The sequence below is a fragment of the Melozone crissalis genome, unplaced genomic scaffold, assembly GCF_028551555.1.
Source record: "Melozone crissalis strain CALT ecotype California unplaced genomic scaffold, PUWL_Pcris_2 ptg000043l_1, whole genome shotgun sequence".
In the NCBI taxonomy this organism is placed as follows: Eukaryota; Metazoa; Chordata; class Aves; order Passeriformes; family Passerellidae; genus Melozone; species Melozone crissalis.
Window position 1 is genome coordinate 2,309,213 of NW_026535821.1, and position 23,762 is coordinate 2,332,974.

Below are 23,762 nucleotides of genomic sequence, written 5' to 3' on the forward strand. Positions count from 1 at the left end.
TAGGGGCCAGTGTGACACTGCTGGAACCCATGGAATCAAGTCACCATTATGACACTGCGGGGCCCCATGGATCCAAGGAACCATTGTGACAATATGGAGCCCCACAAAACCAAGGGAAAACAGAACAAGTCTGGCTGCTTTGGCCTCCCATAGACTGCCTGACTGGTCCAACTGACCTTTGCATGTTGAGTGTCACTTCTCATCTGCTGCTGAAACACTGAGGCTCTGTGTTTTCCTTCCCAATGGAAAAGAACTGTCCTTCTGCTCCAGGCGCCCATGGCCAGAATTGGGATTTCACCTCCAAAGGTCCTTATATCCAGGGATTCTTCCAATAGGAATATTGCCAGGACAAGTCTGGCAGGCAGTGGTTTCACAAGGGTCACCTCTCATCTGTCCCCAAAACATTGGGAAAGGCTCCATGCTCTCCTTCCTAAGGAAAGAACTGTCCTGCTTCTCCAGGTGCCCATGGCTGAGATTGGGTTTCCACCTCCAAAATTCCCTAAATCCAAACTCTGCAATTACTGACAAGTCTAGCTGGCCTTGGCCTGCTGAGGCTCTCACTTGCCTTCCAAACCTTGAGGCTCTGTGCTTTCCTTCCCATGGAAAAGAACTGTCCTTCTCAGCCAGGTGCCCATGGCCACAATTGGGATTTCACCTCCAACACTGCCTGTTGTGACAGACTGGAGGAGATCGTCGGCTCTAAACATTTTGTGTGGGGGGGGGGGAGGAAGGGGCAGGTCCAGCCTTGCCCTGCCCTGTAAGCACAGCCCTTCCCTGCCCTGTGACCCCAAGGGGCCTCCAGTGGGTTTATGGTTTCTACCTGAACCGTGGCACACTGAACCCCCAGCACTGCCGTTCCACTCTGGGCACTGGGGCCCTCTTGGCTCTACTCAGTGCTGCTGCTGTACTCGGGGCACCCCAAACCCTGGTAGGGACCCGTGTCCCCGCACTCCAGGGATTGTGTGCGACTCACACTGCCCCGATCCTCCACGCACCCGGAGCTCCGTTCGGGGTTTGCGTGCCAATTCACCAATTCATCTGCCACCTTTACTCGAGTTTGGTGCACAGGAAAAACACCAAGCAGATATTCGTAAGAGGTCAAAATGACACAAAATTCTACTGGCAAAGTGCAAAAAATCAAGAACTTTGGAAGAGGATTTAACGCAACATCAAATTACACATAAAACACTTATCATAGCAGTAACTTCATTAACTTAGCCCATTTATCCTGGAAACATTAAAACACGCAAGCTTTTAGGGTATCCAAAAATGTTCCATATAAAGAGCATTAGAAGGAGAAGAAAGAGAGAGAGACCGAAAGACAGAAGCTCTTTAGAAAGACACACATATGACTAACAGCTCCTAGGGTTCCAGTGTGGGTGCGACACAAACCCCAGGAGAAGGCAGAGTCCATACCAGGGGCTCACCTTGTGCTCTGTTTTTAAGCCCCCGGGCCCTTGTGAGCCTCCCCCAGGTGGGATTTCTGATCACACAGGCAATCAGGGCTGGGTTAGCACTGTACCCACTGTGTGACTGATTGACAGCTCATCCCAGGGTGTCTCAGGACATTGATCTCATCCAGCCTCTGACAGTGACCATGGTGACACAGGGGAACCTCAAGGAACCGTGGGTCAGTTGTGACAATGTGGGTCCAAGGACACCACGGGAGATGTCATAGACAGGTAGAATAATGATAAAAGAAAAGCCTTTTGAAATGAAGCCTTGTTCAGCCATATCAATAGCTGGCCTATCATCTCTTCTGTGTGCAACTAAGCAATTACAAGTTCCCATGTGAAGCTATTTTGAGCATGAGACTTTGTGACCATTCTATTCTGAGGGTGAAAAACAAATGCACCTGCAATAACAAGTAATTTGTCCCATGAGAATCAGTGAAGAGGTAAACAATACAATAGAGAGATTTGATGCACAAGTAAAATCTATTTTATTAACCAATAATCAACTAACTGATAAGAAATCTTTGAACGAACTAAAGGTGCACACAAGGTCTGTTAAACTGTGTAAAATGAGTTGTATGAATAAAGAATAAAGAGTTCTTCTCCATCTTAGCTTAGTCCTTTGGGATTTCAGTTCCCCCCTTCTTGACAGCTTTGGGTTCTCCCTTCTTTGGAGCTTTGGGTTCCGCCTTCTTTGGGTCTTTGTCTTCCTTCTTCTCTGAGATTTTGGTTTCCTTCCTCTCTGATGCTTTGGTGTTCTTCTTCTCTGATGCTTTGATTTTCTTCCCTTCTGATGCTTTGCTTTCCTTCTTCTCTGGGATTTTGATTTCCTTCCTCTCTGGGATTTTGGTTTCCTTTTTTGGGATTTTGGTTTCCTTATTCTCTCGGGTCTTGGTTTTCCCCTTTGCTGGTATTGGAGCTTGCTTGCCAACAGAGACACTCTTCTTTCCCTTCTTCTGCCTCTCTTCCTCCTTCCTCCTCTCTTCCTCCTCTAAGGCTTTTGCCTCCTCCTGCTCAAGCTTTTGAGCTGGCTCCTTCAGCTCCCTTCTGCAGACAAAACAGAAAACATGGTTGAGAGTCCCACCAGAACCTTGGGCTCCCTAGTCCTGACTGGCCCTGCACTTCATTCCTTGACCCTGAGGCCATTTCCGTGAATTCTCCTCAACCCACATAGGTTGGGAACATCCCAAGTGAAGGCATGGGTGGAAGGGGACCTCCAGGACCAGCCAAACCTGAGCTTTGCCATCATAAGGTGTTGACTGTGCCAGCTCCCTCTGAAGGCACAGCCAGACCCCTCCAGCCCCTGCCAAAGGCTGATCCAGCAGCTCTCTGCACTGGTGCCTGGAAACGCCCTTTGTCTCTTGGCTTCCCAGTTTAAAGCAGAGCACAGATTGCTGACATCTGCTTAGCTCTCCTACAGTTCTTACTCAGCTCATTCAGCCCCCTTCTCCCTGGGCATAGCTGAAGCATGATTTTAAAGAGTTCAGATTTCAGCTGAGGGTTAGAAGCAATTCCCATTGATCAGGATGTAGGTTAGATAGGCAGACCATAGGTTAATGATTATGAGATGCTTAAGCTGGAGCTGATTGTTCTATTGTTTACCATTAGGAGCTTCTTTCTAGAGGGAAGTGGAGGAAGTGAACTGTTACAAGAACATCTTGAAACCAGTAGGACAATGGTTAGCACCTGGGCTTGATGTCAATCAATCACTAAGCAGGGGACCTTGGATGGTGCCAGAGGGTCACAGAGACCTGATGAAGACATTCCTGACTTCATCCCTTAAGACCACTGACCCAATTCGAGACCACCAACCCAATTCAAGGGAAGAATTGCACAGGAGTGAAGGACCAATGACCTCATTTGAATACAGAGCAGGGATGGGAGGTGCTGGGGTTGTGCAGATGTATTGTATGTAAGATCTTGGGAAATAAAGAGAGGGCAAAGAACCTTGGACAACGCGGGCACGCCTTTTAGGGACGGCTCTGGTGCCGCCTGCTGGTGTTAATAAACATCCCACTGTCTAACTTTAATTAGTTAGAGAGTCTCTGTCCGTGATCTTCGGTTTTAACAACTCCTAGCCTGCTCCTTCATGAGAACAATCCTATCAGTCAGAAAGCAAAGGCTGCAGGAACTCCTCTCCTGCAAGACAGGCTCATGTCAGGCAGATTTCCTGCTGGAACCAGGCTGGGACCAAGCAAACCAGTGCTGGCTGCCATGGAAACCATTGGAAGCAGCCTCGTCCGTCTCCTCCCCATGAAACCAACTTCAGCCTGGCCTGAAGAAGTCCTGATGCACAGGCTTGCTTTAAGCACCTCCACTCCCAGCTCCACACTTGGCCTGTGTGTCCTGAGCTGGGCTGCCTTGCTGGAGCTGAGCTTCTCCTGTGCTTGCCTACGGCTGCAGCTCCAGGGGAGCCTAAAGGACAGGAGCTTTTCTGACTGCTCTGCCACCATAAGGAGAACCCTGGCAGATCAGCAGTGCAAGGACTTCATCTGTGGCAGGAGCAGGACCCAAAGCAAGGTTTGCTCTGTGCCCCACGCCTGCCCATACCACAATCCCACTGTTCTGGTGAAGAAGGCAGATGATGAAGAAGATGCCACTCAACACCATGGACTTCAAGACACCTCTAGATGCGGTGCCAAGGCAAGCCCAGAGCCCAGCTCCCCGCAGACAGCAGCTAAGCCAGGAGGGCTCGGCACTCAAATAGAGAAGAAGATGTTCTGTCTCAACAGAAGAAGGTCCTTCCTCTCTTGGCAGCCAGGGAGCTCAGAGTGGCCATCCCTGTGTTGCTGCTGGCCTTTGCTCTGCAGCTCCTCTGAGCTCAGAGGCCTTGGAGCAGGGAAGCCCTGCAGGGACAAGAACCCATGGCAGAGCAGGAACCCATGGAAGGCTGACTCACCTGTCCCTGAGAGGGGCCTGAGAGCCACAGCTGATCTCCTGGGGGCTCAGGGAGGAGCTGACACGTGAGGCCTCCCTGGGCACCAGCACCTCGGAGGTGGAGCCTGCCTCCATGTGGCACAGCTCCGGGACATTGCAGGTGGTGTTGAGGTGGCCAGAGAAGGTGGAGGAGACCTGCTGGCTCTCTCCTGGCTGCAGCACACCTGCCAGTGGCAGGATATTGAAAGCCTGGATGGAAGACAGGAGAGATTGAGGTGTTGAGCATGGAAATGGATCCAATGGAGCATCTTGGAGCAAAGTGCAGCTGTAGCCAGAGGGGCCTATTCCCCAAACACTGCCAGAATCACCCTCACCTCATCCTGCATCCATGCCATTGACCAGTGCAGGGACCATGGGGAAAATCTTCTCCCATACTCACAGCTCAATGCATTAATTAGTACATTACATGAAAGTGAACTAGGATGTCTCCTGGCAGTAGAAATTCTCTCTGATGCACAAATTGCCTTTAAAAGGTTTTAAAACTACCTGCTTTTAGAAAAGGAGGAGACTCAGAGTGAGAGCTCTTGGAGCTGAGGGAAGGAGTCCAGCCCAGCTCATCTGACTCCTGAGGCTCTTCCCCTCTCTCTCTGATTTAAATGCTTCTTTCTCAAGGTGCTACAGCAAAAGCTCCTGCAAAAATTTCCTGTGGAGCACCTGAGGAGTTCCAGGGGGAGCAGTGCCCTCCACAGGTGCTGCACAGCGTCTTTGGACAGCCCTGCAACGTGTCCTGCACGGCCTCTCCAACAAGCAGCTGCTCCAGCAGCACTTTGTGATGGGCCTGCAGGGATGGGAGGCCCCTCTGTGGCCAATGCTGAGGGCCCCCAGTGGCACTGGCAGCTCCAGCCCTGCTTGCCACACTGACAATGGGCAAGGGAGACAGATTCCCTCTTGCCTTCTCTGCTCCCAGGGCAGTGTGCGCCACGTCCAGGGAGCACCTGAATCCCTCCAAGCCTCGAGGCAGGTGAGGGTGCTCAGGAGTTGGTGCTGGCACCCAAAAAACAAGCCATTTTTTATGCTGGGAAGAAGAGACAGCCCCTCTGCAAAGTCTCCCTTTGTCAGACAGCTCCAGGGCCAGCAGTGCAATAGCAGCTCTGGGTGAAAGCAGAGCCCTGCAAACAGGGAGTCTGGCTGCTTTGGGAAGAGACTCCATGGAGATCAGGATCATCCCAGCTTGCTCTGGGAGGGAAGCTGGAGGTGTTACCATGATGATGCAGAGAAAAGCCTCATCTTACATTGGGAAGGAAACAAGGCAAAAAATCCCACACTCAGCACAGGCCTGTAGGATCTGAGCCAGCTTCTCCAAGGAAAACTCTCCTATTTCTCCCTCCCCCTCAGCCCATGTCCAGCCACTGGCCCTGCTGCCCAGCCCACTGTCAGGCACAGCACAGCAGGGCAGCAAAAAGGGAGCTCAGCATGAGCAGGACTTGGTGCTGGCAGGCTGGGGAGGCAAAGCAAGCAGTAGGTGTAGAAGAAAATCTACCTCTGCTCCTGAAGAGTGGGTAAAATCCTGCACTTCTTTCAGGGCTTTGGCTGCCTCCTCCTTTCCAGTCCTGAAGTGCCTCCATCGAGTTGCTCCACTATCCAGACTCGTTCTCTTCTCCTTCGGTGGCTGAGGTTTGAATTTAGGTGGGTGGAGCTCATCTCTGCAAAATAAATAACTATGACCAGGGACCTGCAGTGGGAGGGAGGGACACCTGCACGAGCAGCTCCTGGCCAGGATGCAGCCCCTGGGTGGGTGCTGGCACGTTGAACCGAGAAATGGTTTGATCCAGCCCTTCCCAATCCAGGCTGGGGCAGGTCTGTTCTAAAGGCAGCCCAGGGATGGCACTGAGGTGCTGCAGCAGCTGCAACTGCTTGCATTGAGCAACTACAGAGGACAGGCATTAACACCTGTTGGGGATGCAAAAAGCACAGTGGGAGAGGAAAAGACAGAGAAGGCAGCAAAAAGGTGAGATTTGAGGCACCGAGGGGCAGACCCAGCCAGTGCCCAGCCAGCACAGCCCACCCAGTGCCCAAGGCCAGAAACTCGGCAGCTCCACCGGGGATTTATCAGGAATGTTCCCCTGACAACGCTGGGAGGTTGGTTGACATTTTACAACACTCCCAGGTGACTCAGGTCGCATTCCCCATCCATCCATCCATCCATCCTTCCATACATACACAGGCTGTGGTGCTGGGATCCTGCCAAGCTCTGCCAGCCTTGGGCTTGGGGAGATTTCTGCCAGCCGTCCTGGGCTCCGTAATTGTGCTCTCTGTTCCAGGAAGAAAGCAAGAAAGATTTTTAAAAAACCAAAACAAACCACAACAGACAAACCTAAAAAAGCTTCAACAGCTCAACCCTGCTCAAGTTTTTTCTTTAGGGACAGCTACCACTCTCCAGCTGAAATGCTGGGCTTTTGGGGTAAAAGAAAATTACATGTTCACCTCCAAATTGAAAAGGATTAAGGTAAGAGAACCTTTCAAACTAAAATTTATTGGCCCAAAGCTTTTATTTTTGCAAGAAATCTCTAGGTAAGACCAGCCAGACAGTTAAACAACTGGTTCTTCTGGTGGGGAGAAACCCTCCTCTTTAAGGGAAGCAGCCTGACAGTTGAAAGCAACTGTTTGGTCAAACTTCAGGCTCCCTGGCACAGCCTGCATTGCCTTTCCTTCCTGTTCACTGATTTACAGGCAGTGCCACGATGGCCCAGGTTCAGATGTTTGGTGCCATCCAGGGAATTTGGCATTGCCATTTCCATATGTTTTAGTTGAAGTTTCAGTCCTTGCAAACACTCTTCAAATGCCAGCTTTCCTTTCTTTTACAGAAAGCTCAAGGTTCCCACAAGTCTTCTGACATCCTCTTTTGTGCTCAGAGAGATGACATTTTCAAACAGATGTTTCCAAAGTTAACAGCATTTGAAAGAATAATTAATTCAAATCCCCCTGGATTCCAGCTTAGCCCAACTCCATTCTGTCTCAGACACTGAGATTCCCACCTCTAAGGCAGGAGCTGTTTGTGCCCCCATCCCTCCTGTCCTTCTCCCCAGCAGCCTGTGCCTGTTTTCCCCGGCACAATCCCTGTCCCTGTGCACCCTGCCAGGAGCAGCTGCACACAGGCTCACATCTCCCCTTGCCCTCACCAGGGGATTTCTCTCATCCCCGAACACGCCGATGAGAACGTTGGTGCGATGAGTGCCCAGGGCCTGCACTGCCACCACAACTGGGATCTCTGCTGTGCTCTGGGGCTGCACAATCCCACAGGGCTTGGGGCTGGAGTAGAGCACAGCAGAGTCCTCCTTGTGTTTCTGGAAGGGACACAATGAAATGCAGATTCAGAGGGACTTCTCAAGAAACTTCAGGCTCCTTAACATCCACCACAACAGCAACTTACACACACCTTTAAAACTCCCCAGGACAAAGGTCAAAGGCACAAACAAGATGCAAGTATTGTAGGTTTAGCACTCCCAGGGCATCCTGCAAGGAGGCTGCCAGCACAGGCACTGGTGTCTGTGGGTGCAGCAGCTTTTCACAACTGTCGCCTTCTGATGCAAGGCGAGGCGACCTGGTTCTGAGGAAACGGCACGGCAACCCAAACTCTCCAGGGTCACTCGGGCCAAGAACACACGCAGGCACCAGTATGGTGGACGGTTCAAGACCTTTATTGTCCCGTCTCATCGGGTTTTATACTGGGGGAGTTTTCTCTCTACGTCAGGGGGTCTTACTTTACTGTAATTGGTTAGTAAGGAGTCGAAAGTTACTAATGTTAGGGGGGACTACATTCTTGGGTGATCCCTTATCACTAGAAGTTAGGGGGAGAGGGATCCTACTGCTTTCCGTGACATCGCGAGATTTTCCGAGCGCCTAACCCTATCAACTACATCTCCCCCCCTTTTTCTACAAATGAGCAAAGTAGTCATATACATAGGTACTGAGATGAGGCATGAGGTTGTTGACAAAGAAAGGGGTTTGGTAAACTTGAGTAGGAGATCTTGTGACTGGCAGTGTTCCCTGGTCAAATTCACAGCAGTTGTTGCCGGCCTATGAACAGGATGTTGGCCCGTTCTAGGCGGGTCTGAACGAATGAGACTAGCTTGTTCAGCAGGCATGGTCCGAAGGTGACAGCTAAAAGTAACATTGCCAATGGACCTATTAGGGTAGAAATTAGGGTGGTTAGCCATGGTGATCGACTGAACCAGGACTTGAACCAAACCTGTTGGGCTTCCCTGTCTTTCTGTCTCTGAGCCAGTCTGTTTCGGAGTTCTGCCATGGAGTCTCTCACGACTCCCATGTGGTCTGCATAGAAGCAGCACTCCTCCTTCAAGGCGGCACACAGGCCCCCTTGCTGCATGAACAGGAGGTCTACACCTCGCCTGTTCTGCAAGACCACTTCTGAGAGTGAGGAGACTGACTTCTCTAGAAAGGAGATGGATTTCTCGATCCTCTGCAGGTCCTCGTCGATTGTTGCCTGCAGCTGTGACAGTCCTTGGTGTTGGGTCGCCAGGGCTGAGACTCCTGTGGCCGTTCCGGCTGCTCCTAGGCCGAGCAGCATTGCGATAGTTATACCTGCTACTATTTCTCTTTTGTGGAGCCGGCTGAGTTCCTCGAAAAGGTGGTACACTTCTTCGTCTGTGTGGTACAGGACCCTAGGAACAATCAGGACTTGGACACAAAAGTCGTTAGAGTCATCGAATTTGGCAAGGAACACACAGGGACTCACTCCAGATCGCTGGCAAACCCACATCCCAGATGCGGATGGGACTGCCCATTTATTGTTTTTCCCGTTGGGTTTGACAACATCGGTGCAGACGTTGCCTTTCTGCCTAGCTAGGGTTGCATTGCCAAAGCATCTGCCCTGGCCTGTGACTTGACTCGAGGTGATTCCTTTGCAGGGGGTATCCCATCTACATTGGTTGGGTGCATCTGCTGCGGAGTAACCGAAGGGAGTGTTTAGAGCAACTCTTTCGTAAAAAGGAGGTTCGACATCGTAACAAAGCCAGCAGGATTTGGTTAGGTTAGGGTTAGATTCGTTCAGGGATAGGAAGGGAGCTTCTAACATACGAAGGATTGGGTCTGAGTCTGACTCGGCTGAACGGCCTATCTGAAAGGCTTCTGCATGGCCGGTCGGGATATCAGCGACCCTTGTGGGCAAGGCTTTGGGGCGAGTCGCGTTTCTCCCTTTCGGCACACTTTTAATCACTTTGTTGGGTCCGACCGCTCGGGATGCCGACGGTTGGAGCCTAATAATTTGCACGTTCACTCTCTCTTTTGACCCTTGAAGGACTACTGTCCACGTTCTGCCTGTTGCCCAGCTAGGGTGATGTGGCACGAAGGATGGGGTGTTTGGTGCGGTGATTTCTTTGAGCACTTTGTGACTACTAAGGTGTTGCATGACCCACCTGAATGGCCGATGGGGGTAGTGGTCTGGGCTGACTTGCCCTCTGGCAACAAACCCCAACAGCAAAATCACACAGAGACACCATTGATGCTTGGGTCTCACCCGCGCGGGTCTCTCGGGCGCTGCCCGGCGGCCTGGTAGTCTGCCGCCTTCCTCTGGAATGGGGATGTACGCGTCATGAGGACGTCCCACGAGCAGGTCCTGCAAACAGAAACTCGCAACTCTCATCAGTCTCATTCTGCTCGTTATGGAGGTCCGGTTTAATTGACCCAAGTGGACACCACTTAGTTTGCCGTCCTCTTTGACAGCTGCGTACCCTCTCCCCGTGAGCATCAACCTCCAGCCCCGTTCCCATTCGCCTAGCTCGTTTCTAATTACCACCTGTGGGCCCCCTGCTCCTGTTTCTGCTCCCAGGCCTTCTGATCCTCCCTTTTCCATTTGCTCCAGTCGCTCCAGCTGCCTCTGGCCCTGCTGGTACAGCTCCTCAGCCCTCAATGCCCGCTCCTCTACATTCTGCTCCATCTGTTTCGCAATGCCCTGCTGGGCTCTCATCAGCCCCTGTTTCCTCTGGCGCTCCAGCTCCTCCTGGGCCTCCATGCCCTTCTCCCGCTCCATTTCCATCATCTCGTTCAGGCGCTTCTCTTCCTCTGCCAGTTCCTCGAGGATCATCTGCTTCTCCAGGACTTGCTTGTCCCAGATCATGTTGCACTTGGCACTGAGGAACAGCGCGTTCAGTTCCCGCACATCTTCCTCTTCCTCCAGCTTCATCCTTGTTGCTCGCTGTGGCAGCTTCTGCTTCCCCTGCTGCAGCTCTTCATCCACGTCTCTCCCACGGTCCCTCTCGTCCTACAGCTCTGCCTTTCTCTGCTCCTCGATCTGGGCCTTTTTCAGGGCTTCCTGCAACGTCCAGACGCCTTTCGCTGCGGCGTCCGCTTTGTCGTTGCCGATCTGGAGGTGGCTGTTGATGTGAATGACTGACACGGTGCCCTGTTGCGAGGAGGGTGCTTCTTCCAGCATCAGGGCTGCTGCTGATGTTGGCACTCCTGGTCCCTTTTTTGTGTGAGGTGTTAAAGCCACCAGCTGGGTGCTTTTCCACGCCCGGGACTGCCCTCCCACCCCGTTCACTGGAGGGACTTCTTTGAATTGCCAACGTCCGGGCCAATGTGCTTGGGGAATGATCGTGCAGTCTGATCCCGTGTCTGCCCAGAACTGAAACCCTATGACGTGGGGATCTTGACTGCCGTAAAGGCGGCATGTCCCCCACACCATCAGGGGTTCCTTCCCTATTTTCATGGCCAGGGCCACCCAGGGACCCCCCTCTGGGGGCAATGAGGAGGAATCTAACGCTGCCTGAAGTCTGTCCACAAACTGAGTGAAGCTCTCACTTTCACTCTGTCTTATGGTAGACCACGGGGCAGGTTTAGCCACTACTTTGGAGGCAGAACGAATGGCCTCTCGGGCAGCCCGGGTGGTTGTCATAACTTCATGGGCCCTTAATCCCTCAGCCTGGGCCTGGGGGGTGATCATCGTGGGGTCTCTACCCACCAATCTCTGTATACTGGAGCCGTGCAGTGGATGGTCAGGCCCCGTTATCTGGGCTAGCTCCTTTGTGCATTGGTCCTCCCACTCTTGTTTAAAAACAATCATTCCTGCCCCATCAAAAATCATTCTGCACGTCTGCTTGATGTCAAAGGGAAGCATGTCATCCCCTCAAAAAACCCCATCTATGAGCGTGTTAACCATGGCAGAATTAATCCCTTGTCTGCAATCGCTTTAATAATTGCCTGTACCTCTTTTGGATTCACTGGAGAATAGGTCCTTCTTTGGTTTTCGCCTGTCCCCCCCACACGGACAGGAAACACTAGCTTGGCTGAAGGGGTGTACTCGGCGCAGGCTATCTTTATTTTTCGCCAATCTGTAAGAGGGGTCCGGTCTTTCTCTGATGACCCCTTCACCCAAGCGGGAGCACTGTGACTAGAGATCTTGTATGCTGCTGCTCTCCCTCTGTTAAGGCTAGTATCCGAACCGGAGCTCCCCGACTCCCTCTCGGACTCGTCCCGGCTCGAGTCTGAGTCGGAGTCGGAAGTGGAATGGCCGAGCACTTCCGGGCTGCTCTGCCTTTTTCTCGGGCTCCGACCCCGCCCCCTCCTGCGGGGGGCGGACCATTCCCTCCCCCTGGGGTCTCCCCGCCTCCTGCTGGGGGAGGTCCTTGCCTTATACGGGCTTAATTTGAATAGAGCACTCTGATTGGTCTCACCCCTCGCCGCGGGGACCGCCCCCCCTCCCCGCTCTCTCGCGCATGCGATGTTAAGCGGGCTGATCCCACTTCCGCCCTTTGTCCCCTCTTCTCTTCCGCCCTGACCACGCGGCCGGCCGCCATCTTCGAGCCCATACGGCGGCGGAGAGATGTTATCGATCCGGGCGGTTTCTGACCGTCCCGCCGCTTCCCGCGCCTCCTCCGTCAGCCCCCCCCAAAACACTGCGCCCGTTGCTCTGCCTCCTGTGCTGGGTCGACAATCGGCGGGGGGGTGTTATGGTTTAGGCCTGGCAAAGCCAAGGCCCCCATAAATATACCTTTTACCTGATATCTGCTGTGAGATGTGGCCAGGAAATAAGCAAAGCAGGCTCCAACTTAAACATAAAGAGAAGTTTATTAACTAAACTACACACACAATTACTAAACTACACACACAATTACTAACCTACACACACACAGGGAAAAAACCAAGGAGAATGAAAACTACACAGAAACACTTCCTTATCCTCCTCCCACCAAATTCCCAAACACATTTACATTTCCCAAAAAATTATCCACACTCGGTCTGGCACCACCCTTTGGAAAAAAAAATCAAATCTTCAGCTCATAAGGGATAGACGGAGTCCTTCCTTGTGCCACGGACTTCTTGTCACAATCAGCAATCCGCCCGGTATCTTGCTATCTCGTGACATCTCCTTTCCATGCCGAGGTGCTCTCACCACCTGGCATGGGATGGGGCAGGGGCCTGCCTTCAGGGCCTTTTAAGAATGCCTCGTCTCGTTCCAAGCAGAGTACAGTCACAATCCTGGGACCTCTGTCCCCCCCCCCCCCATGTCTTCTATACCCCCTGGGGCCGAGGGGTCTCAAAACCAAACTCTCTTGACGCCGAGCCTCCGCTTCCCCCTGCAATACAGCCTCTGCCTCACCAGGAAACAGTCCATGGAAATACAACAAAAAAGAGTCCAGCAAAAACTGCCACTCCATCTTCCTCCATTCCTTCAACATCTCTCTTCTCCCTTTGCCAGACCCTCCTTACTGGCCTGATTTTCTTCCTTCATCTTCCACTCCTGTCCCTTTCCCAGGAAAGGCAATGTTCTGCGAAGCCTTCATTCCCCAAAGGGTTAACAGCTCTCCCAGGCGGCTGGACTGCCCGCTGCCCCCCCCTTTCTCCTCCCAGCCGTGCTGCCTGCCGGCACATGATATCAAGTTTCAAGAAATACAGTTCGAGCACGGGCTGCATTCTCTGGGGGGGGGGGGGAATAAACTGGTCGCTCAAGGGTCTGCCACCCTTCCTCCCGGGCCTACCGTAGATGGGCCACGTGGCTCTCCCCTCCCCCAGCCCAGCCAGAAACTGGGCCGGGGGAGAGACTTCTTCACGCCGGAAATCCCAAGAGCGCTCCGAAGGCCAAGAGCCCTGCTTTTAACCCCTTGAGGTCGTAGTCTCAAGAGGCGGATCCAAATGTCCCACTGGTCAAACTAAGTGCCCATCTTAAATTCCAATTACCCATTGGTAATCACAGCAAAACAAAATATCCCAGATGTCCCATTTCCGGTCAAACCACGACAGGGGGGAATGGGTAGAGGAGCCGTGGTTTTGTCGGGAGGCTCCGGCGGGGGGCTGGGATCTGGCGGGCTTCGCGGGGGGGTTGGGGGGTCTCCTGGGGGTTTTGGGCTCGGGCTCGAGGGGAGGTGGGACGCGCCTAGCCCCCGCACATCCCCATCTGCAATCTGATCGCTTTCCGGGGTGGTCTGTGTCGGTGCCCCCACCCCTAGCTGCGGAGTGGCTATTAAGTAGCTTCTGGCAGCTTTCCAGGTTTCTTCCTCTTGTCGAGCTTTTTGCAGAGCCCGGATGACTCTGCCCCACGATTTTAGGGCTTTCCCCGTGCCTGAACACATGGTATCCTCGGCCAGGGTTTTCGTACAATTATCCCACACCTCTGGGTGTAAAATACCCACGGGGCTCTCTATAGCCCCCAGCTTAATCAATCTCGACAATGCGAGAGTCACATCTTTAAGCTTACAATCTATTCCCCATTGTGTGCACACTTCACTTACGACCTTTGAGACTGCTTCCATGATTCGAGGGCGTCCCCTCCGCTGCACAAGGCCAGCTGTGCAGCCGCCGTCCTCTGTCCAGGCGATCCCCGTTCCCCGGGCACTGGTTCGATCCCGGGTTTCCGGCACCACTAGTCGCCTTCTGATGCAAGGCGAGGCGACCTGGTTCTGAGGAAATGGCACGGCAACCCAAACTCTCCAGGGTCACTCGGGCCAAGAACACACGCAGGCACCAGTATGGTGGATGGTTCAAGACCTTTATTGTCCCGTCTCGTCGGGTTTTATACTGGGGGAGTTTTCTCTCTACGTCAGGGGGTCTTACTTTACTGTAATTGGTTAGTAAGGAGTCGAAAGTTACTAATGTTAGGGGGGACTACATTCTTGGGTGATCCCTTATCACTAGAAGTTAGGGGGAGAGGGATCCTACTGCTTTCCGTGACATCGCGAGATTTTCCGAGCGCCTAACCCTATCAACTACACACAACCCTCTAAGATCACCCACAGGAAAAAACCCTGAGGACTAGAACATCAACTGTTTTTTCAGGAGCTTAAACTGCCTCCTCAAGTTTGCAGTTGGGTAGGTTCCTGTTCTCAGCAGATCTTTAAGACTGAATAGAAAGCAGCAAGGTCTTATCCAAACCCTTTGTTCCCCTAATAATCTCCTCAGGAATATTTGACAGGAGGAGGTGGATGTGATGCCAAACCTGGGGAATAAGCCCGTAGCAGCCAGGAAGGTGGCTGGGATTCCTAATGAGGATCTTCCTCTCGTAGGGCACCTTCAGGTGGCACTCATCACACAGCAGCACTGGGGAGGACACTTGGAGCTCAGGAACGAGACATCTGGGCAAAGAGATGACCCCAGGACAATCAGAGATACTGAGAGAATGGAGAATGCCTACCCCCAAAGATTGTGAAATGGAGCAGAACACATTGGTCACTGTCAAATGCACATTGAAGAGCCCTACAGGGATAAATTGCCTTCTACCTCTTCCCACTCCAACATGTCTTGTCAAGGAGGGGCAAACCCTGAGAGGCAGCACCCAGAGGCTGCCAAGTGCCCCAGGCAGAGCACTTTGCCCCACAGCTGCCTCAGCCCCTGCTTTACCCAAGAAGGCTTGCAAGGACTCCTGGAACAGTGCCAGTGACCCACGAGCTCTGGGGGAGCCTTGCCAACAAGGATCAGTGCTCCCTAAGGCTCAAGGAACACACAACTCCAGGGTCTCCGTTAAAATGATTCCCTTCTCTGCCATGGTGCTGTTGCCCTGCCTGAGAACTCAGCTCTTTGCCCCAGCCCTGGAGGGCACGAGACAGCAGCTGCCCCACAGAGGGGCTGATCAGCCCCTGCCAGGCCCTGCAGCTCCCTGGCTCCTTCACTGCACAGCTCCAGGCACTGCCTGGCCCCAGCTCCACCTGCTGTACACAATGGCAGCCCAGGCACTGCCTGGATGGCTCTGCCTGGCACAGGGAACAGCACCAGGGAGCTGCATCCCTCTGGGCATCACACTGACACCCACAGCAGCACAGCAGCATGGAATTCTGCTGCAGCAACAACGACTTTTGCTCTCAACTCTGACGATATTAAAGCTCAAAATGGGAAGCAGAGGGAAGGACAAAAACTGAAGCTGACCTGCCACATCAAGGGCTGCTTTCCCCTTGTCAGACCTTGCCCTCCCCACTCTTGCTGGGAGCCGCTTCCCCCCTGCCATGTGCCCTCATGGACAGAGCCAGAGCCTGACTCTCAGCAGCTGCTTGCTGTGGCCCAAACCAGTGCACGGTGCTCACAACCAGCACAACTCCACCTCTTGCAGCCTGAAGGAGAGGAGGCCCTCAGGAAATTTGTTCCACCTCAAGCACCAAAAACCAGGCCAATCAATGATATCATTCCTGGTGCCTTTAGAAGAGGGCCAGGACCGTGCTGGGCTGTGAGCAGGGGTGGTTTTCACCACGGGCTGCTGCCCAAGCACTGCTGTTCTCGTGTCCAGCTGGCAAAACATGAGGGCATTCAGCAGCACTTCTCCTTGGCAGCTGCAGCCAGCACAGCCTGGGCAAGGCAGTGCCTGCGGGAGGCCAGGCAAGGGCTGGTACCTGGCTGTGATGATCAGGGCTGCCACTCCCTTGCCAATACCCTCCAGGTCCACCAGCAACCTCCGGTAGAACTCCATCACCGTGTTGGAGCACAGGGTCACCTGGTGGAAGAGAAGAACAGTCAATGCTTCCTTACAAAAGCTCATTACCCACGGGTGATATCCTCCAGTTCCTGAGGGAGGATTTGGCCTTCATTCTTCTGCTGCTCCATGTGTAGAGCACAGTCTCAGAGTAACAAAAGCCTTCTGGCAATACCAGATTTGTTAAACACACCTTGCTATCAGGGCACAGGTCAGCTACATTAAAACATTAGACTACAGCTCCATGCACCACTGCATTCAAATTAAGGGGCCAATTTCTCATCTGACTACAAAGACATCCATGCAGAGGAAATCTGACTCGACCACAATGAGTTCAGCTTTACAGCAGGAGGTTGAGGGCAAAGTGTGGTCCAGCAGGTGCTGGGCAGTTCATGGCTGCCCTGGGAGCCCGAGCCCGGGCTGGCTCTGAGAACTGCGGCCCCACGCCAGGAGTGGGGAACTGCCCCAGGGTGGGCATTGACCACAGGCAGAACCCTCAGAACTGCCCCAGGGTGAGCACTGACCACAGGCAGAACCCTCAGAACTGCCCCAGGGTGGGCATTGACCTCAGGCAGAACCCTCAGAACTGCCCCAGGCTGGGCATTGACCAGAGGCAGAACCCTCAGAACCAGAACTGCCCCAGGGTGGGCATTGACCACAGGCAGAACCCTCAGAACTGCCCCAGGGTGGGCACTGACCACAGGCAGAACCCTCAGAACTGCCCCAGGGTGAGCACTGACCACAGGCAGAACCCTCAGAACTGCCCCAGGGTGGGCATTGACCACAGGCAGAACCCTCAGAACTGCCCCAGGGTGGGCATTGACCAGAGGCAGAACCCTAAGAACCAGAACTGCCCCAGGGTGGGCACTGACCAGAGGCAGAACCCTCAGAACCAGAACTGCCCCAGGGTGGGCATTGACCACAGGCAGAACCCTCAGAACCAGAACTGCCCCAGGGTGGGCATTGACTACAGGCAGAACTCTCAGGGCCTCTTGCTCTACGCTGCAAGAGACAAGCCACCAATGGGACACGGCAGAGGAGAAAAGAGGAGGATCTCTGTCTTGAAGTTCCACAAGGAAGGGTTTATTCCAAGCAAAAGGATCAGAGCCAAAAGAGCCCTGGACACTCCTGTGCAAGGGCTTTTGTACAGATACAAATCAGGGGGTGAATACAAACAGCAAGCCAAAAGGGAATCCTCAGGGGAGCACTGAGGGGATTACATCAAGTGTCTGGGGCCACTTTGGGTAGGAGGGTGGGGAGGATGGCTCACATGGCCCAATGGGGCCTCCAGGAATAGGGGAATTCCAAAGGGGCATTGCAGACAGGGATTGGCTCCAGGTTAAATTGGCAAAGAAGGTTGGGGAACAAAAGGGGCCGGGTGTGACAGGCAGGGAAAGAGCTGGAACAAGGGGCAGGGAATGGCATGAGGGACAGCTTTGAGGGAGGGTAAAGCCCAGGGGTAAACCAACTCGGGGAGAACACGGGGTACCACAGAACAAACCACTTAGCAAGGAATCAATACAATAAATTTGAACCGCTACACATGGCTGCAGATTTTTTTGTCTCCACTGGAGCTTCCTGCAGTGAACACAAATCATTCTGCTCCCCAGGAGGGGGGAAATGAGACCAAGAAGAAAAGCTCACTGCTTGATACAATGACATCTCTCTAACAGCCACCTTCTGCCCTCATCCTTGCTCTGCCCCGTTCCAATCAAATCAATCGCTCTCAAAAACACAAGAATGGCTTCAGGCCTTGGCCATAAGGTCTGTGAACTCAGGCATATGATTTTGGAAAGCAAACAGTGCTCCCTGAGGAACATCCCGAGTAAGCCAGCGAGCAGAGGCCCCCAGCAGTGCAGATCTCTCAGTGCCAGGATGCTCCAAGCTGGCACCAGAGCTAAAGCCCTCCCACCCTGCAGTGCAGCTCCAGCCCTGGTGCTGCAGCGGCTGTGGCTGGGCTCTTGCCGTACCTCGATGTCCTGGTGTCCCTGGGGGAGGATGGTGCCTTGGCTGGGATTCAGGGTGAACTCCCTGGGCTCCACATGGAAATGGATTCCCTTGCTCCAGGCCGGGTCGGTGTCCTGCGGATCTGATCCACGCTGTCCACAGCCGGCTGCGTGCCATCGTCCGACATGCGGAGCTGGAACGTCAGGGGCACCGCGGAGCTGTTGGTGAGGCGGCAGCGCTGCGTGTAGGGAAAGCCTGGGCAAGGACACAAATATCCATTCAGGCACCCAGCAGGGCATGATCCTGGGGGCAAGATCCTGGCAGGATCAAAGTGGGATTGGAGTTCAGCTCTTTATGATCTGAACTACAGCTCACCCAGAAGCTGCGTGAGGAATTAATCGTCACTTAGTTCCCTTTGACACAGATTCCAGACTGCAGCCTTGAAAATGCCCACTCCTAGCCCTGCTGAACACTGCAAGCTTCTCTCTTTGGGATGGGGACGAGCTCCCTCACCTGCCCCAAACCAGCACCAGTTCTCTCTCAGTGATGAGTGTGCACCCAGACCCAGCATTTACTCTGAGAATTCAAGCTGTCCAATTCCCTGCTCAGCCTGCCAACACTCCCACCTTTTTCAAGACATGTAAAGAGTGAGTTGTCAGTGAGAAGAAGCTACAGCAAAATAAAGGGAGGATGGAATCAGAAACTAGAACGTGAGGCAAAGAGCCCTAATGCAGCTTCTCTTTGAAGGATCCTTAAGGCATCTCTTGCTTTGGGCCAAATAGACTGAGCACGTGACAGCTCAGAGCCCACTCAACTGGGGGCACAGGCAAACCTTGCTTTGAGATTAGCAATTAGGAACCAGGTCCACTGTCGCCTTCTGATGCAGGGCGAGGCGACCTGGTTCTGAGGAAATGGCACGGCGGCCCAAACTCTCCAGGGTCACTCGGGCCAAGAACACATGCAAGCACCAGTAGGGTGGACGGTTCAAGATCTTTATTGTCCTGTCTCGTCGGGTTTTATACTGGGGGAGTTTTCTCTCTACGTCAGGGGGTCTTACTTTACTGTAATTGGTTAGTAAGGAGTCGAAAGTTACTAATGTTAAGGGGGACTACATTCTTGGGTGATCCCTTATCACTAGAAGTTAGGGGGAGAGGAATCCTACTGCTTTCCGTGACGTCGCGAGATTTTCCGAGCGCCTCTCCCTATCTACTACTTCTCCCCCCGCTTTTTCACAAATGAATGAAATAGTCATATACATAGGTACTGAGATGAGGCATGAGGTTGTTGACAAAGAAAGGGGTTTGGTAAACTTGAGTAGGAGATCTTGTGACTGGCAGTGTTCCCTGGTCAAATTCACAGCAGTTGTTGCCGGCCTATGAACAGGATGTTGGCCCGTTCTAGGCGGGTCTGAACGAATGAGACTAGCTTGTTCAGCAGGCATGGTCCGAAGGTGACAGCTAAAAGTAACATTGCCAATGGACCTATTAGGGTAGAAATTAGGGTGGTTAGCCATGGTGATCGACTGAACCAGGACTTGAACCAAACCTGTTGGGCTTCCCTGTCTTTCTGTCTCTGAGCCAGTCTGTTTCGGAGTTCTGCCATGGAGTCTCTCACGACTCCCATGTGGTCTGCATAGAAGCAGCACTCCTCCTTCAAGGCAGCACACAGGCCCCCTTGCTGCATGAACAGGAGGTCTACACCTCGCCTGTTCTGCAAGACCACTTCTGAGAGTGAGGAGACTGACTTCTCTAGAAAGGAGATGGATTTCTCGATCCTCTGCAGGTCCTCGTCGATTGTTGCCTGCAGCTGTGACAGTCCTTGGTGTTGGGTCGCCAGGGCTGAGACTCCTGTGGCCGTTCCGGCTGCTCCTAGGCCGAGCAGCATTGCGATAGTTATACCTGCTACTATTTCTCTTTTGTGGAGCCGGCTGAATTCCTTGAAAAGGTGGTACACTTCTTCATCTGTGTGGTACAGGACCCTAGGAACAATCAGGACTTGGACACAAAAGTCGTTAGAGTCATCGAATTTGGCAAGGAACACACAGGGACTCACTCCAGATCGCTGGCAAACCCACATCCCAGATGCGGATGGGACTGCCCATTTATTGTTTTTCCCGTTGGGTTTGACAACATCGGTGCAGATGTTGCCTTTCTGCCTAGCTAGGGTTGCATTGCCAAAGCATCTGCCCTGGCCTGTGACTTGACTCAGGGTGATTCCTTTGCGGAGGGTGTCCCATCTACATTGGTTGGGTGCATCTGCTGCGGAGTAACCGAAGGGAGTGTTTAGAGCAACTCTTTCGTAAAAAGGAGGTTCGACATCGTAACAAAGCCAGCAGGATTCAGTTCGGTTAGGGTTAGATTCGTTCAGGGATAGGAAGGGAGCTTCTAACATACAAAGGATTGGGTCTGAGTCTGACTCGGCTAAACGGCCTATCTGAAAGGCTTCTGCATGGCCAGTCGGGATATCAGCGACCCTTGTGGGCAAGGCTTTGGGGTGGGTTGCGTTTCTCCCTTTTGGCACGCTTTTAATCACTTTGTTGGGTCCGACTGTTCGGGATGCCGACGGTTGGAGCCTGATAATTCGCACATTCACTCTCTCTTTTGACCCTTGAAGGACTACTGTCTACGCTCTGCCTGTTGCCCAGCTAGGGTGATCTGGCTGCAAAACTGTCATGTTGTAGTCTGTGCATTTCTGAGATTTGGGGATTTTATGGCGATATCGATGGAAGTTTCCAGGTATGAAGATGGGTGTTTTGCAACCGATGGGTGCCCAGGGGAACTGTAAGAATTTGTCGGGCTCTGGTGGATCCCACCCAGGCCCCGACGGTCTGGCATCTGTGACAATGGTTTCGCAACCCCAGTGCCCACAATGTCCCCACCCTGGGTGATTGCAGTAGCTTTTCCCAGGGTTTGAAGCTGGGCACCAATAGGATAGGTACATGTGTGTGGAGTGTGGGGAATAGGGGTCTACCTTTGGTCATTCTGGAAACAGGTCGATGATGCGGAGCACGAAGGATGGGGTGTTCGGTGTGGTGATTTCTTTGAGCACTTTGTCACTACTAAGGTGTTTCATGACCCACGTGAATGGCCGATGGGGGTAGTGATCTGGGCTGGCTTGCCCTCTGGCAACAAGCCCCAACAGCAAAATCACACAGAAACACCATGGATGCTTTGGTTCCACCCAGAACTGAAACCCTATGACGTGGGGATCCTGACTGCTGTAAAGGCGGCATGTCCCCCACACCATCAGGGGCTCCCTCCCTCTTTTCATGGCCAAGGCCACCCAGGGATCCCGCTCTGGGGCGTCCCCTGCTGGTTCTGTGACACCGGCCCGGCTTGTGGTGGTGGGGGGTGTGAAAGCATTACTGGTGGTGTTGTGCAGTTCTGGCATTGCGATGTAGGTGGGGATGCAAAATTGACTGCTCCCTGTGGGGGCATGGGGTATGAGGGTCCCCTGCCCCACTGGGGGTTGCTGAAGCTGGGCCACTGCACATTCCAGGTGGGAGGGGGCTGAACACGGCCCGGCCACCCCCTCCCTCCCCCCGTTTCCCTGAAGCTTGGATCTGCATTCTTTAGCTAAATGTCCCTCTTTCCCACATGCCCAGCACGGTCCTCTAAGTTCTCCTTCTCCTGGTGGAGCAGCTGCTGATAGGTGCCTTGGCTGGGGGCAGTTTACTGCCAAGTGGCCTGCCTGGCCACACTCAAGGCACGCCATCACACTGGTTATTGCAGTGTGGACTGCTGCTTGGATGGGAGCAAGGTGTTCCTCCTTTGCAACGTGTCCGATCATGGCAGCTATGTTGGCCCCAGGTGGCAGTGATCTTAGAATGTCCTTGGTGGCTGAGTTGCATTGCTGGCGTAGGCAGTCTGCCAGCACCGGACCCTTAGCCTCTGAGGGTAATGAGGAGGAATCTAATGCTGCCTGAAGCCTGTCCACAAACTGAGTGAAGCTCTCACTTTCACTCTGTCTTATGGTAGACCACGGGGCAGGGTTAGCCACTACTTTGGAAGCAGAACGAATGGCCTCTCGGGCAGCCCGGGTGGTTGTCATAACTTCATGGGCCCTTAACCCCTCAGCCTGGGCCTGGGGGGTGATCATAGTGGGGTCTCTACCCATCAATCTCTGTATACTGGAGCCGTGCAGTGGATGGTCAGGTCCCGTTATCTGGGCCAGCTCCTTTGTGCACTGATCCTCCCACTCTTGTTTAAAAACAATCATCCCCGCACCATTGAAAATCATCCTACACGTCTGTTTGATGTCAAAGGGAAGCATGTCATCCCCCCCAAAAACCCCGTCTATGAGTGTGTTAACCATGGCAGAATTAATTCCCTTGTCTGCAATCACTTTAATAATTGCCTGTACCTCTTTTGGATTCACTGGAGAATAGGTCCCTTCTTTGGTTTTCGCCTGCCCCCCCACACGGACAGGGAACACTAGCTTGGCTGAAGGGGTGTATTCGGCGCAGGCTATCTTTATTTTTCGCCAGTCTGTGAGCAGGGTCCGGTCTTTCTCTGATGACCCCTTCACCCAAGCGGGAGCGCTGTGACTAGAGACCTTATATGCTGCTGCTCTCCCTCTGTTAAGGCTAGTATCCGAACCGGAGCTCCCCGACTCCCTCTCGGACTCGTCCCGGCTCGAGTCTGAGTCGGAGTCGGAAGCCGAGTGGCCAAGCACTTCCGGGCTGCTCTGCCTTTTTCTCAGGCTCCGATACCGCCCCCTCCTGCTGGGGGTGGACCGTTCCCTCCCCCTGGGGTCTCCCCGCCCCCTGCTGGGGGAGGTCCTTGCCTTATATGGGCCTAATTTGAATAGAGCTCTCTGACTGGTCTCACCCCCCACCGCGGGGACCGCCCCCCCTCCCCGCTCTCTCGCGCATGTGATGTTAAGCGGGCTGACTCCATTTCCGCCCTTTGTCCCCTCTTCTCTTCTGCCCTGACCATGCGGTCAGCCGCCATCTTCGAGCCCATACGGCGGTGGAGAGATTTTATCCATCCGGGCGGTTTCTGACCGTCCCGCCGCTTCCGGCGCCTCCTCCGCCAGCCCCCCCCAAAAACACTGCGCCCGTTGCTCTGCCTCCTGTGCTGGGTCAGCAATCGGCGGGGGGGGGGGATGGGTAGAGGAGCCGCGGTTTTGTCGGGAGGCTCCGCGGGGGGGCTGGGATCTGGCGGGCTTCGCAGGGGGGTTGGGGGGTCTCCTGGGGGTTTTGGGCTCAGGCTCGAGGGGAGGTGGGACGCACCTAGCCCCCGCACATCCCCATCTGCAATCTGATCACTTTCCGGGGTGGTCTGTGTCGCTGCCCCCACCGCAAGCTGTGCAGTGGCTATTAAGTAGCTTCTCGCAGTTTTCCAGGTTTCTTGCTCTTGTCGAGCTTTTTGCAGAGCCCGGATGACTCTGCCCCACGATTTTAGGGCTTTCCCCGAGCCTGAACACATGGTATCCTCGGCCAGGGTTTTTGTACAATTATCCCACACCTCCGGGTGTAAAATACCCACGGGGCTCTCTATAGCCCCCAGCTTAATCAATCTCGACAATGCGAGAGTCATATCTTTAAGCTCACAATCTATTCCCCATTGTGT

The 23,762-nt window shown here is 53.5% G+C and overlaps 1 pseudogene; it reads right to left on the bottom strand.

The window, feature by feature from the left end:
• Positions 1-23,141, bottom strand: part of LOC128942816 (serine/threonine-protein kinase pim-1-like) — a 123,290-nt pseudogene extending 100,149 nt beyond the window's left edge.
• Between the last annotated feature and the right edge of the window lie 621 nt (positions 23,142-23,762).